Here is a 15,311-nt window from a genome sequence, read left to right on the forward strand (position 1 = left end):
ATGGAATACACTGTATGCATGTGCGTGTATACACACATATACACAGGCATGTAGCCAGGGGGGGGGGGCTCGGGGGGCTTCAGCCCCCCCCCCCGAAATTTTCATGGTGGTTCGCGAAAAGGCCTTATTGGTGCATTATTTAAACTGTTATGTTTATTCATATCATGATCTGATCACCATACTCAATATATCCCATATGCATGGGGGTATTGGGGTAATGATACAAAAGGTTTGCTGGCTAGACCCTCTTTCACTCAGACTCAGCCCCCCCCGAAACTCAGCCCCCCCCGAAACCCTCCCTGAAAAAAAATTTAGCCCCCCCCCGAAACGAAATCCTGGCTACGGGCCTGCATATACACATACAATGTGGCACTGAGAGGCGGCTGAAACTGGTTGGGAGCCCAGGAAATTTGCATTCCAGCATAGTGCTTGCCTGAGCATCTGGCACAGGCCTGGCGCATGGAGCCATGCAGCAATCATAAGCATGGAATACACACACACACATATATATACACACGTACACACACGTATGTACACTTGCTTGTGTGTGCAGATATTCTGGTCTGTGACAGGCCTGGTACATGGATCCATGCTGTGCCCATTAGCATTGAATACACTGTGTGTGTATTTGTGTATACACACATATACATACATGTATGCACACCTGCTTGTGTGTGCAGACATTCTGGTCTGTGACGGGCTTGACACATGGAGCCATGCTGTCCCCATAAGCATGGAATACACTGTGTGTATGTGTGTGTGTGTGTATACAAACATATACACACACATATATACACACTTGCTTGTGTGTGCAGACATTCTGGTCTGTGACGGGACTGGCGCATGGAGCCATGCTGCGCCCATAACATAAGTATGGAATACACTGTGTGCATGTGCGTATACACACATACACACACACATATGCACACCTGCTTGTGTGTGCCAGACATTCTGGTCTGTGAAGGGCATGGCACATGGAGCCATGCTGTGCCCATAAGCATGGAATGCACATGTGCATACTTGTTTTTGTGTGCAGACATTCTGATCTGTGACACTGCCAGAATGTGTTGGAAGGGACCCAAAGGCCATCCAGTCCAACCCCCTTTTGTATTGGCTTTTTTAGCTGCTGCACCACACTTTTGGCTCATGTTTTGCTTGTAGTAGAATCACAGAATTCTAGAGCTGGAAGAAATTACAAAGAGGGCCTTCCAGTCCAACTCCAGTTCTACCAGACAGGAAGACACCATCGAAGTCCTCCTGACAGGTGGCCATCCAGAGAAGGAGACTCCACCAGACTCTTAGTCAGCATATTGAACAGATCCTAAATCAGGAAGCTCTTCCTAATGTTTTATTAAGATCCATTTCCCAGGTAGTGGTCACAAAGTTATTCCAGATGAGATCTCACCAAAGCAAAATACAGTGGACAACGACTTCCTTCAGTCTAAACAACATACTCCTCTCCATGCAGTCTAGAATCGCATTGGCCTTTTTAGCTGGAGGACCTGTGGCCATTTAGATATATTTTGATTTCTTAAGCAAGGAATAGTCAGAAGTGGCTTTGCTATTTCCGTCCTCTGAAACAAAGCCGACAGCATTGATGTCCTCCCATCCAAGTCCCAGCCAAGCCTGACTCTGCTTAGCTTTCAAAATGAGCCAGATTCATGTATTTTATGGTATTTTGTAATTCCATAATATTTGGGCATTTCTTGCCCCCTTTTTGCAACTCCATCAAGCATTGTGGTGCTCATCGTATAGATCCCAACCATATAATCCTTCCTTCTTTGGAAATCATCCAAACTTCGTGTGTGGCATCTTCCTTCCCATCAAGGATTCCAGATTCTTGGCTGGGTTTTCCTCCTGATGTGCTTTGGGATACAAGAGAAATGGAGGAGGCTTCAGCATGATCTTTCCAACTTTGGGAACAGTTAAGAAGAAGCAAGCAATGAAGTTGAGAGACTTTTTGGCCCTCTAAGATCCAACAACGGAGGGATACCTGCGAGAGACACAAAAAGAATGGCATTTAGATGCAATCATTCTAAACACAATATTGGTTTGCAAATGCATGGCCTCCCCCAGTAAGGAAACATCAGGCACATTGAATAAATTGCAAAGGAATTCTACATCAAATGGTGCTTTTTAGGGTTTTTGTAGGTCATATTCAACCAACAGTATTGCATGTGGAACTGCACATGAGGACTGCTTTGTATGCAATTGTACATGCAGGGTAGCATATGAATGCACAATGTTTCTATATGTGTTACCTATGCGCACTGAACAACTACCCAAGGGCTTGTGAGTCATCCCCATTGACTCTTCATGCACTGAACACTGTAACTAGATAAGGGGGCATGTGTCATGCCCGCTAACCATTGGCCCTTTGTGAACCATGCACATTGGTCCTTGATCCTTTGTGAGTCATGTATATTGACTGCCGATCTGTCATGCTCCATGTACATTGACTTTTGATCTTTTGTGCACAGTACACTGGACAAAGGGTTGTGAGCCATGTGCATTCACCATTGAACTTTTATGTGCCATGTACATTGACCATTGATCCCCCATGGGCATTGCACTTGACCATTGATCCTTCATGAGTCATATGCACTGACCATTGATCTTTTACAAGCCATGTACATTGACCATTGATCCTTCATGAACTATGTACATTGACCATTGATCCTTCATGAGCCATGTGCATTGACCACTGAACCTTCATGAGCCATGCACATTGACCATTGATCCTTCATGAGCCATGTACATTGATCACTGATCCTTCATGAGCCACGTGTATTGACTACTGAACCTTCATGAGCCATGCACATTGATCACTGATCCTTCATGAGCCATGTGCATTGACTACTGAACCTTCATGAGCCATGCACATTGACCATTGATCCTTCATTACTCATGCACATTCACCATTGATCTTTCATGAGGCATGTACATTGACTATTGAACCTTCATGAACACTGCAGCTACACAAGGAGCTGTGGGCCTAGCACACTGACCACTGGTGTTTGTGAGTTATGCACACTGACAATTGACCGTTTGTGCATTTAACATTGCAGCTACAAAAGGGACTGTAAGACATGCACATTGAGCATTGATGTTTGTGAGCCATGCACACTGACCATTCACCTTTTGCGCACTGAACACTGCAGCTACACAAGGAGTTGTGGGCCATGTGCACTGACCATTGATGTTTGTGAGCCATGCACACTGACCATTCACCCTTTGCCCATTGAACACTGCAGCTGCACAAGGGGCTGTGGGACATGCACATTGACCATTGATAATTTGTGAGCCATACACACTGACCATTCGCCCTTTGCACATTGAACACTGCAGTACACAAGGGGCTGTGGGACATGCACATTGACCATTGTTTGTGAACCATGCACACTGACATTTCACCCTTTCAGCATTGAACACTGCAGCTACACAAGGGGCTGTGGGCCATGCATATTGACCATGGATTGTTTGTGAGTCATGCATACTGACAATTGACCCTTTGCGCATTGAGCATTGCAACTACACAAGGGGCTGGGGGCCCACGCTGACCATTCACACTGAGCATTCACCTTCTGTGCATTTAACACTGCAGCTACACAAGGGGCTATGGGCCATGCACATTGACAATTGATTGTTTGTGGGCCATGCACATTGCCCCTTTACGTATTGAACACTAAAGCTATACAAGCTGCTGTGGGCCATATGCACTGACCATTGATGTTTGTGAGCTATGCACACTGACAATTGACTCTTTGCACATTAAGCATTGCAACTACGATTCCATCAGCGCTGCCTCCAAAAAATCCTGCAAATCTCTTGGGAAGACAAGCGGACTAATGTCAACATGCTGGAAGAAGCAAAGATCACCAGCATTGAAGCGATAGTCCTCTGCTATCAACTCCGCTGGACTGACCATGTTGTCTGGATGCCCAACCACCGTCTCCCAAAGCAGTTGCTCTATTCCAAACTCAAGAACGGAAAACAGAATGTTGGTGGACAGGAAAAGAGATTTAAAGATGGGCTCAAAGCCAACCTTAAAAACTCTGGCATAGACACTGAGAACTGGGAAGCGCGGCCCTTGAGTGCTCCAGTTGGAGGTCAGCTGTGACCAGCAGTGCTGCAGAATTTGAAGAGGCACGAAAGGAGGGTGAAAGAGAGAAACGTGCCAAGAGGAAGGCATGTCAAGCCAACCGTGACCGGGACTGCCTGCCATCTGGAAACTGATGCCCTCACTGTGGAAGAAGATTCAGATCAAGAATAGGATTTCATAGTCACCTACGGACCCACCGCCAGGATACTACATTTGGAGGACCATCATCCTCAGACTACGAGGGATCACCTAAGTAAGTAAACTACATAAGGGGCTGTGGGACATGCACATTGACCAGTGATGTTTGTGAGCCACACACATTAACCATTGATCATTTGTGAGCCATGTACATTGACCATTGACCCTTTACACATTGAACAATGCAGCTACGCAAGGGGCTGTGGGCCACATGCATTGACCCTTAACCCATTGATATTGCTATTCAGCATTGCAGTGGCATAATGCAACTCTGCCAATGGAAACAACAAGGCTCAAAGGGGTCAGACTGTTTGAAAACAAGAAGTGCGGATGCCTTTCAGCGACGGATGTTGCCCGGGCATCTCTTCCTCGTTCTTTCTGCTGGTGTTCCTCCCCTTGATGAAGAAGAGGAAGAGGAAGAAGGCGATGCATGGGGGAGCTCATTTGATGCGCTGCCATTAATTCCAGCACAGCTGCTGCTCCCCCTTCCTTCCTTCCCTCCTTCCCTCCCTGAAGGCATGGCGCTAATACGCAGCTTCGGAGCCTCTCAGCAAATTAACATCATTTGTTCTCCAGAACATGCTTTCATTCCTACACGACATGCATAGCTTATTACCAGCCGGCCAACTTGGGGAAGGCGGGGAGCCAGGGATGTTGGGAGGGCATAAATTGCAAGCCTGGCCTTGAAACCCATCGCCTTGGCACCTTTTGTCCCTTCCTCAAGTCTCTCCTGCGGAAGAAAGGGAAGCAAACCACGGCTTCTCCAACATAAATACTTTTTTTTTTTTTGGAGATCACAAGTATGCTGAAGCCATTCTCTCTCTATATATCAGCGTTTGTCAACCTTCCTAATGCCACAACCCTTTAATACAGATTCTCATGTGGTGGTGACCCCCAACCATAACATTATTTTCATTGCTACTTCACTACTGTAATCTTGCTACTGTTATGAATCGTAACGTAAATATCTGATATGCAGGATGTATTTTCATTCACTGGACCAAATTTGGCACAAATACCTGATATGCCCAAATTTGAATACTGGTGGGTTTGGGGAGATTGATTTTGTCATTTGAGAGTTGTAGCTGCTGGGATTTATAGTTCACCTACCATCAAAGAGCATTCTGAACTCCACCAACAATGGAATTGAACCAAACTTGTCACAGAGAACTCCCATGACCAACACAAAATACTGGAAGGGTTTGATGGGCATTGACCTTGAGCTGTGGAGCTGTAGTTCACCTACATCCAGATAGCTCTGTACAGGCATGTAGCCGGAGGGGGGGGGGAGGGGCTTGGGGGGCTTCAGCTCCCCCCCCCCCCTGAAATTCTCATGGTGGTTCACGAAAAAGCCTTACTGGTGCATTATTTAAACTGTTATGTTTATTCATATCATGATCTGATCACCCTGCTCAATATATCCCATATATATGGGGGTATTGGGGTAACGATACAAAAGGTTTGCTAGGGTAGACCCTCTTTCACTCGGACTCAGACCCCCCTCCCAAAACAAAGACCCCCCCCCCCCCCCGAATCGAAATCCTGGCTACGGGCCTGGCTCTGTGGACTCAAACAATGATGGATCTGGACCAAACATGGCATGGATACTCAATACGCTCAAATGAGAACACTTTGGGGAAAATAGACCTTGACATTTGGGAGTTGTTGCTGGGATTTCTGGTCTGTGAGTATTCTGAACCCCATCAGTGATAGAATTGTGTCAAACGTCTCACACAGAACTCCCATGATCAATAGAAAATATTTGGTGGGAATTGACCTTGAGTTTGGGATTTGTAGTTCATCTCTGTGGACTCAAACAATGATGGATCTGGACCAAACTTGGCACAAATACTCAATATGTCCAAATGTGAACACTGGTGGAGTTTGGGGAAAACAGACCTTGACATTTGGGAGTTGTAGTTGGGATTTATAATTCACCTACAATCAAAGATCACACTGAATCCAGCACTCAATGGATATGCATCAAACTTGGCACACTACCTACATGTCCAACATTGAATACTGGTGGGGTTGGAGGTGATGTTTTTGCATTTTGGGAGTTGTAGTTCACCAACACCAAAAAGGAAGAGAAGGACAGGCAGAGAGATCTTCAGCCTTCTCTACCAAAAGGATTCCCAAGAGCATCATAAATATGTGCTTTCTGATGGACTTTGGTGACCCCTCTGACACCCCCCTTGTGATACCTCCACCTCCGTGGTCTTGACCCCCAAGTTGAGAAACGCTGCTCTATGCAATCCTATCTGTTTGGAAAGAGAAGGAGCCGCTGGGACCCAAGCCACACACTGTCACAATTCAAGGGTTCCCTGTTTCGTAGGCATTTGGACCTTCGGGCTGCCCATCGTCTCCAGAATAGAGCTAAGGCACCAGATCCCATCAATGTTGGAAGCTAAGCAGGACCAGGCCAGGTCACTAACTGGATGGAATATCAGCTGCTTTAGGCTATATGTAAATAACACAAATGGCAAACCCTACCTTTGATGATACCTGGCCCAAGAAAACCTTATGGAATTGAGTCACCATAAGGCTTCAAGTGATTTGAAGGCATGTTTACACACAATTCCTCAGGAGCTTAAATGTTCTAAAGTAGACACGGGTGGACTTGGGCCCTCTGGGTGTTTTGGACTTCAACTCCCACCATTCCTAACAGCCTCAGGCCCCTTCCTTTTTCCCCTCAGCCGCTTAAGCGGAAAGGAAAGGGCCTGAGGCTGTTAGGAATGGTGGGAGTTGAAGTCCAAAACACCCAGAGGGCCCAAGTTTGCCCACGCCTGCTCTAGTCTTCCCTACGAAGAGAAGCATTGCCTCCAATATTTCCAAAGAAGGAACAGCCCGAACCACTTCTGGGGATCCTCTGCTTAAGAAAACCTGTGAAATGCATGGCCTGCCTGACTCCAAGGTCAGGAAAGGAGAGACATGGCTCTGGAGAGCCAGTTGCCATTGTGTGCCTGCCTTTATCGGAATGCAGTCTTCCTCGGCGCAGGGCTGGTTTCCACCATTTGGGAATCTGCAGAAGGCTCCCATGTCAAAGAGGCAGCGAGGCTCGATGAATATTTCATTAGAGAAGCAATGTGTGCTGTTGCCGAGAACATCTGGCCGGGGTCTCTGGAGACCCTCCGGCACTAGGCAGGAAGCAGGAGCTGTGAAATATGGGAAGGAATGGGGGAGAGAGCATGAGAGGGAGAGAGGAAGGAAGGAAGGAAGGAAGGAAGGAAGGAAGGAAGGAAGAGAGGAAAAAAGGAAGGAAGGGGGAAAGAGGGAGAGAGAGGGGGGAGATGGAAGGGAAGAAGGAAGGAGAAGAGAGGAAGAGAGAAAGAGAGAAGGGGAGATGGAAGGGAGAAAAGAAGGAAGGAAAGAGGAAGAGAGAGAATGTAAGGGAGGGAGAGAGGGAAAGAGGAAGGAGGGAAGGAATTAAGGAAGGAAGGAAGGAAGGAAGGGGGGGAGAGAGAAAGTAGGAGATGGAAGGGAGAAAAGAAAGAAAAAGGAAAATATAGAGAGAAGAAGGAAGGGAGAGAGAAAGAAGAAAGAAGGAAGGAAAGAAGGAAGGGAGATGGAAGAGAAGGAGGTAGGAAAAGGGAGAGGAAGAGAAAGGAAGGAAGGAAGAGAGAGAGAGAAAGAGAGAGGAAGGGAGGGAGAAAGAAAGAGGAAGGAAGGAATGAAGGAAGAAGGATGAAAAGAGAGAAGAAAGGAAGGAAGGAAGGAAGGGAGAAAGGGAGATGGAAGGGGAAAAGAAAGAAGGAAAGAGGAAGAGAGAGAATAAGGGAGGGAGGGAGAGAAAGAAAGAAAGAAAGAGGGAGGGAGGGAGGGAGGAAAAGAAGGGATAGAGAAAGGTAGATGGAAGGGAGAAAAGAAGGAAAGAGGAGAATATAGAGAGAAGAAGGGAGGGGGAGGGAGAGAGAGAGAAGGAGGGAAGGAAAGAAGAGAGATGGAAGGGAGGGAAGAAAAAGAGAGAGGAAGAGAGAAGAGAAGGAAGGAAAAGAGAGAAACGGAGATAGAAAGGAGGGAAAAGGAAGGAAAGAGGAAGAGAGGGGGGAGGGAGAGAGAAAGAAAGAAAGAAAGAGGAAGGAAGAAAAAGAGAAGGAGAAAGAGAGAAAGGGAGATAGAAGGGAGGAAAGATGTAAAAGAGAGAGGAAGGGAGGGAGGGAGGGAGGGAGGGAGGGAGGGAGAGAGAAAAGGAGATGGAAGGGAAAAAAGAAGGAAGGAATGAGGAAGAGAGAGAGAGAGTAAGGGAGTGAGAAAGAGAAAGAGGAAGGATGGGTGGAAGGAAGGAAGGAAGAGAGAGAGAGAAAAGGGAGATGGAAGGGAGGGAAGGAGGAAAAGCGAGAGGAAGAGAAACAAAGAGGAAGGAAGGAAGAGAGAAAGAGATGGAAGGAAGAAAAGAAGGAAAGAGGAAGAAAGAGGAAGAAAGAGAGAGAAAGGGTAAGGAAGGAAGGAAGAGAGAAAGAGATAAAGGGAGATGGAAGGGAAAAGAAGGAAGGGAAGAGGAAAAGAGAGAGAGGAAGGGAGAAAGAGAGATGGAAGTGAGGGAGGGAGGAGAGGGGAAGAGGAAAAGAGAGAGAGGGGGAGAGGGAGGGAGAGAGGGAGGGAGGGAGGGAGAGAGGGAGGAAGGGAGGGAGAAAGAGAGAGAGAGAGAACAGGAGAAGGAAGGAAGGGACCAGAAACTTTCGATGGCCTTTAAACACCTGCATTGCTTTTCCATCTCACAAAGGTGTTCCAAAGCCCTTCATCTTTTTTCCCCTACCACCACTACTACTACTACTACTACTACTACTACTGAGTCGCCTTTGGGCTGAGAAAGGCGGTATATAAATATGGTAAATAAAATAAATAATAAAAAATACCACTAAAACTACTACTACCACCCTGTTTTCCTCTCTTAATCAAGACCCAAAGTGGCTTTGCATCTCCCTCCTCCTTTTGATGGAGCAATTGAAAATGTCAGCTTCGTCTCCTTTTTCCTAGCATGTGTCCAATAATAGGGCAAGACCAAGGCAGGACAAACGATTACAACATGTAGGGTAAACAGTGCATGCCTTCTGACATTTCACAGATGAAAGCCAGGGCATGTGTAGCCAAGCAATATCGGAATAGGAAAAGTTATTAATGAAGAAGAACATATATGTTAGCAGAGGTTACAGCAATTTGCATTTGCCTGTGATGGCAGGAAAGAATAAAATTCTGCCCTCCTCCCCTCCTTTTCTTCTGAGGCACATTTACATTGTAAAATTAATGCAGTTTTGAGATTACTTTAACTGCCGTGGCCTTATCTGCCAAAGAGCGCTGATGCCTCACCAGACTATCACTCCCAGGATTCCAAGGCATTGAGCCATTGCAGTTAAAGTGGGGTCAAACTACATTTATTCTACAGTGTAGATGCAACATGAGTAAAGCTGCTGCAAACTACTTTTGACCTTTGAACTTTGACCTTGGAGCAATGGGAGTCAGCTGAGAGCAAAGGGGGAAAGTGGAAGGAGGACAGAGAAACTGGGACATTTGAAAAGAGGTGTGGAGAAATTGGATGATGAGAGATTTAATGAGGAATATCCTTACATAATTGGGTCAGTTGGAGGGTATATGCCAACGTTTCTCAACCTGGGGGTCGGGAGCCCTATTCGGGTTGCGAGGGGGATGTTAGAGCGGTCGCCAAAGACCATCAGAAAACACAGTATTTTCTATTGGTTATGGGGGTTCTATGTGGGAAGTTTCGCCCAATTCTATCATTGGTGGGGTTCAGAATGCTCTTTGATTGTAGGTGAACTATAAATCCTAGCAACACCAACTCCCAAATGTCAAGGTCTATTTTTTTCAAACTCCACCAGTGTTCCCATTTGGGTATATTGAGTATTTGTGCCAAGTTTGGTTCAGATTCATCATTGTTTGAGTCCACAGTGCTCTCTGGATGTAGGTGAACTACAACTCCAAAACTCAAAGTCAATGAATACCAAACTCTTCTTGGTCATGGGAATTCTGTGTGCCAAGTTTGGTTCAATTCCATCATTGGTGGGGTTCAGAATGCTCTTTGTCTGAAGATGAACTATACATTCCAGCAGCTACAACTCCCAAGTGACAAAATCAGTCTCCCCCACCAACCCCATCAGTATTCAAAATTGGGCGTATAGGGTATTTGTGCCAAATGTAGTTCAGTGAATACATCCTGCATATCAGATATTTACACGAAGATTCATAGCAGTAGCAAAATCACAGTTATGAAGTGGCAACAAAAATAATGTTGTGTTTGGGGGTCACCACAACAAGAGGAACTGTATTAAGGGGTTGCGGCATTAGGAAGGTTGAAAAACACTGGTATATGCTCTTGGTATTGCTGATCTTCTTCTGACACATTTCCATTGGAAACAAAAATAGCTAGGATGATGTTGTCTACTGCTAACCCGAGTCAACCTATTGACTTGGTTTTGCATGGTGAGTCAACATGGAGGTAAACTGCATGGATCCAGTGACTTTAGTCATAAGCAACAATAGAATGTAGGCCTGTAATTCTCTGCTTTCCCTTCTCCAGACTCAACATTCCTGATGTTAAAAGAGTTTTCAACATTCCCAACTACAAAACACCAGTAGAATGTTGGCGTTATGAACAAAACAAGCATTGAATTTGGCTAGCAGTGGATAGGCACAAGGCTTAGATTACGAACATTCCTTTTATTTTTTAATAAAAGATAATTAGTGCTGAATTTCAGAAGCAAAATCTAGGAAAGTTGAAATTTCACACCAACCGGAATGCAAATTTGTGTTTCCGCTCAAGGCAGGAAGCAAAGTCTTGGACCTTCGGATGGTCCTTCTGGGATGTAGGTTGGTTGCATTTACGTCTTCCCCAGCAATCATTGTCTAAACCAGTGTTTCTCAATCTGGGAATCGGGACCACGGGGGAGGTCGCAAGGGGAGTGTCAGAGGGGTTGCCAAAGACAATCATAAAACACATATTTCTAATGGCCTTTGTTTGGTCCAGATCCATCACTATTTGAGTCCACAGTGCTCTCTGGATGTAAGTGAGCTACAACTCCAAAACTCAAGGTCAATGCTCACCAAATCCTTCCAATATTTTCTGTTGGTCATGGGAGTTCTGTGTGCCAAGATTGGTTCAATTCCATCATTGGTGGAATTCAGAATGCTCTTTGATTATAGATGAACTATAAATCCCACCAATTACAACTCCCAAATGTCAAGGTCTATTTCCCCAAAACTACACCAGTGTTCACATTTGGACATATTGAGTATTCATGCCAAGTTTGGTCCAGACCCATGTTTGTTTGGGTTCACAGTGCTCTCTGGATGTAGGTGAACTACAACTCCAAAACTCAAGGTCAATGCCCATCAAACCCTTCCAGGCTTTTCTGTTGCTTGTGGGAGTTCTGTGTGCCAAGATTGGTTCAATTCCATCATTGGTGGAGTTCAGAATGCTCTTTGATTGTAGGTGAACCATAAATCCCAGCAACTACAACTCCCAAATGACAAAATAAACCCCACCAGTATTCAAATTTGGGCATATCAGGTATTTGTGCCCAATTTGGTCAAGTGAATGAAAATACCTCCTGCATATCAGATATTTACTTTACAATTCATGACAGCAACAACATTACAGTTACAAAGTACCAATGAAAAGAATTTTACGGTTGGGGGTCGTCACAACATGAGGAATCGTATTAAGTGGTCGTGGCATGAGGAAGGTTGAGAAACACTGGTCTAAGCCTAATTTGTCCTCATAAACGTGAGCCATTGACCTTACGCCTTGCATAGTAGGTGGGTTGGTTTCTTGTGCAACTAAAGAATGGAGGATCCCAGCCTTTAAAAAGTATTCTCATTCCAGGATCAAGAACAGTGGATTCCATGCAAACCATCTCCATCCTTGTCTCTGTTCACTCAGATAGAGAACGGGTTCTTTAACTATCCCGAGGCCCCAATAAAAAAGGAACATCATCTCTAACCTTTCACCAAGATCGTGACAAAAGCCCTTCCAAGTGAGAAGCATTGAAGAAAACACCTAACATCCAATGGGTCATTTTGGTGGATACAAAGTTGGCCAAAGGCATTGAATGAGATGGTATGCCATTGTAATGCCATTTCTCCTGCAGGCACCAAATGCAACCCAGATTGGAACAAAGTCATTCCAATTGAGAAGAACTGGTCATTTTGGTGGATACAACAATGGCCAAAGATATTGAATGAGATGGCACACCATCACATGGTCTGCAGATGCCATATCCAGATGTGACAAAGCCCTTCCAAGTGAGAGACATTGAAGAATACATTCAATATCCAATGGGTCATTTTGGTGGATACAACGATGGTCAAGAGCATAAATGAGACAGCACACTGTCATAACGTCCACATTGCGACAAAGTCCTTCTGATGTACAGGAAATAAAGGGCATTGAAGAAAACACTCAACCTCCAATGGGTAATTCTGGTGGATGCAAAGGTTGCCAGAGACATTGAATGAGATGGCACATGGTGATAATGTTATTTCTTCTGCAGATGCAATATCCAATCGAGATTAGGACAAAGTCTTTCCAAGTAAGAGACATTCATGAAAGCACTCAACATCCAATGGGTCATTTTGGTGGATACATAGATGGCCAAGAGCATTGAATTAGATGGCACATTGTCGTAATGTCATTTCTTCTGCAGACACCATTTCCAACCCAGATTGCGACAAACCCTTCTGATGCCCAAGAAGTGCGGGGAACTGAAGAAAGCATCCAATGGGGCATTTTGGTGGGCACAACTACAAAGATGGCCAAAAGCATCCCATGGCTCGGTGTGACGTTGTCAAGTCATTTGCAGGACTAAGACCGATGGATCAGATGGAGAAGGCATGGCCACACACAAAGGCACACTGCACAGAGATGGACACACAGAGACAAAACAGATACACAAATGGCCCTTGTTATTGTTCCTTACCTTTCTTGTCATGTGTGTCCCTCCTCCAGGTTTCACCATCGGCTCGCTACCTGCCATGCCTTTCCAGCTTCCTTGCTCTGTTCATTTGTTCGTTCGTCCTGGCTGTTCTCCCTCTCTCTTCTTGCCGCATCTCGGCAGCCCATCCTCCATGGCACCTCTGCCAACTCAGCTGCCACCTGCTTCGCAGTGGGGCTTGCCAGCTCCTGTGCCTCGTATGTTCCTCTTGGCCCCATGCTGCCTTCTGGCATCCTGGCAGCCGCACGCTGCTCTCTGTCGATGGCATGGGTCCATCTTTTTCTCCGAGACCCAGCTTCCCCGGCTTCTTCGCTTTGGGTTGCCACCGCAGCCGCTTCTCAGAGAAATTGGCAGGGAAATAAAACCCGGAGAAACGCAGATCTCCTTGTGCCAGCTGATTTTTGTTCGCCACATCTCCCCCCCCACTCCAAAAAATAAAAGAAAGGAAAAGAGGTGAGGAAAAGAATATGAAAGCTATATCCAACCCTTTGGCCAGATTGCGGCACCGGCGATATCAGAATATGGAGCCAACGCTGGGGTCCGGCTGGCTTGGCACCGTGGTGGGTTTTGGCAGAGAGGAACAGACCGGCTTCGCTTTTCCCTGCTTGTGCCAAAAAAGAAGAAAAAGGAGGAGGAGAAAGAGAGGAAGGGAGGAAAAAAAGGGACGCTGATCGATGTCGCGCATGCCACGCTTCCAACAGGAAGGTCCACCGTCCTCCTCCCATTGAGCAGACTTTTCTCCTTCAAGCATGGAGGTCAGCCAAGACCTTCCAGGCTCCGAAGAAGAGGGCTGGCATGGTTTTCGTCCTCTGGAAAGAGGGGCATCGGCATAGAAATCACGCAGCCCACATTCTCCGTTACCTTTCCAAACGAAACCTCAGCCTTCTCGGTGCGCTGCAAAAGCAACTCCTCCTTACCCGTCATCCCTCAGGTTTGCAGAAACCCTTGGCAAATGGAGAAAGGGGGCACAGGCAGGCATCGAAACACAAACACGTTGGTTCCATCCTAAGTCAAGACATTGGCATGGCCTTTGGGAAGTTGGACCTGAGCCAACTGGCCACTTGACATCCTCCCACCTGCCCTATCTTTTCAAGGCCAACACTTTGGAGTGCTGTTGGGTAGGCAAACCAAACAACCCATGCATCTCTATTGGCTCAGATTCCCTCAGAGTCCATTGACAAAAAAGGACAGTGCTTTCAAAAAGATGGAAACCAAGAATATTGAAGACTCCTAGCTCTTCTCACCTTGGCATAACCTTTTCTCCAACTTTGTTGGATTAGTACTCACATCAGTCCCAGTCAGATGGTCATCTAGGAGGCCTGGTTGGCAAAGTTAGGCAGGCTGGGATGCAAGAAAGAAGAGATGTCTATTTGTATTTTGATTGTCCATATTGGGTCAAAACAGGAGCTTTCAACTAAACCAAGCTGGAACTTAAAGGGATGGCAGCTATGAGTTTGGGACCTCTGCTCACCTCCCCCAAATAGGAACATTCCCCTTTGCTTGCCATAGCTCCTGGTTCCATGCGCTTGCATTTTGCACCTCTGATCCAGGCATTAGTACCAAAGGCGTTCATCTAATTTCCCTTGAATGAGAGAACGAAATCACCATTAATCATCATTTCGCACAATTACCATAATGGACCTGTTTTGCACTTATTTCCCCCTTCACTGACACTTTTGGAGAGCACTTTGCACCAAGGTGCTCCAGTCTGCTGGGAGCTAAGCAGAGAATGTGGCTGCTCCCGTCTCAAAGAATTGCACTTTTGCAATTGCCAAAGTCACCCCAAGACATTTTGATGCATGGAGGAGAACATAAGCCCTATTGACCTCATTCCCCATCTTCAAACTCTCTCCATCTACAACATTTTGCTGGGTTTCTTTTGCAAAGTTTACAGTCCTCTCTTAACAGCACCAGCTTCTCTACATCTTTCTTAAAATGAGGTGTCCAAACTAGAGGACTGCAGTCAAACTTTTTTGGATTTGACTTTGGTAGATTAGATTATTTATGGCTTTCATTCAAAGGTCCTCTTTAGGAGCTTTTACGTTATTTGGTGTGGCTTTACGGGA

General features: G+C 45.9%; 1 long non-coding RNA gene across 1 annotated transcript; it reads right to left on the bottom strand.

The window, feature by feature from the left end:
- Positions 1-1,333: 1,333 nt before the first annotated feature.
- Positions 1,334-14,484, bottom strand: LOC137097569 (uncharacterized). The gene is made up of 2 exons (XR_010910271.1): positions 13,231-14,484; positions 1,334-1,993 (listed from the first exon to the last, which is right to left on the bottom strand). It is a non-coding gene; the product is annotated as an uncharacterized lncRNA (long non-coding RNA).
- Positions 14,485-15,311: the final 827 nt, after the last annotated feature.

The sequence above is a fragment of the Anolis sagrei genome, chromosome 8, assembly GCF_037176765.1.
Source record: "Anolis sagrei isolate rAnoSag1 chromosome 8, rAnoSag1.mat, whole genome shotgun sequence".
Taxonomy (NCBI): Eukaryota; Metazoa; Chordata; class Lepidosauria; order Squamata; family Dactyloidae; genus Anolis; species Anolis sagrei.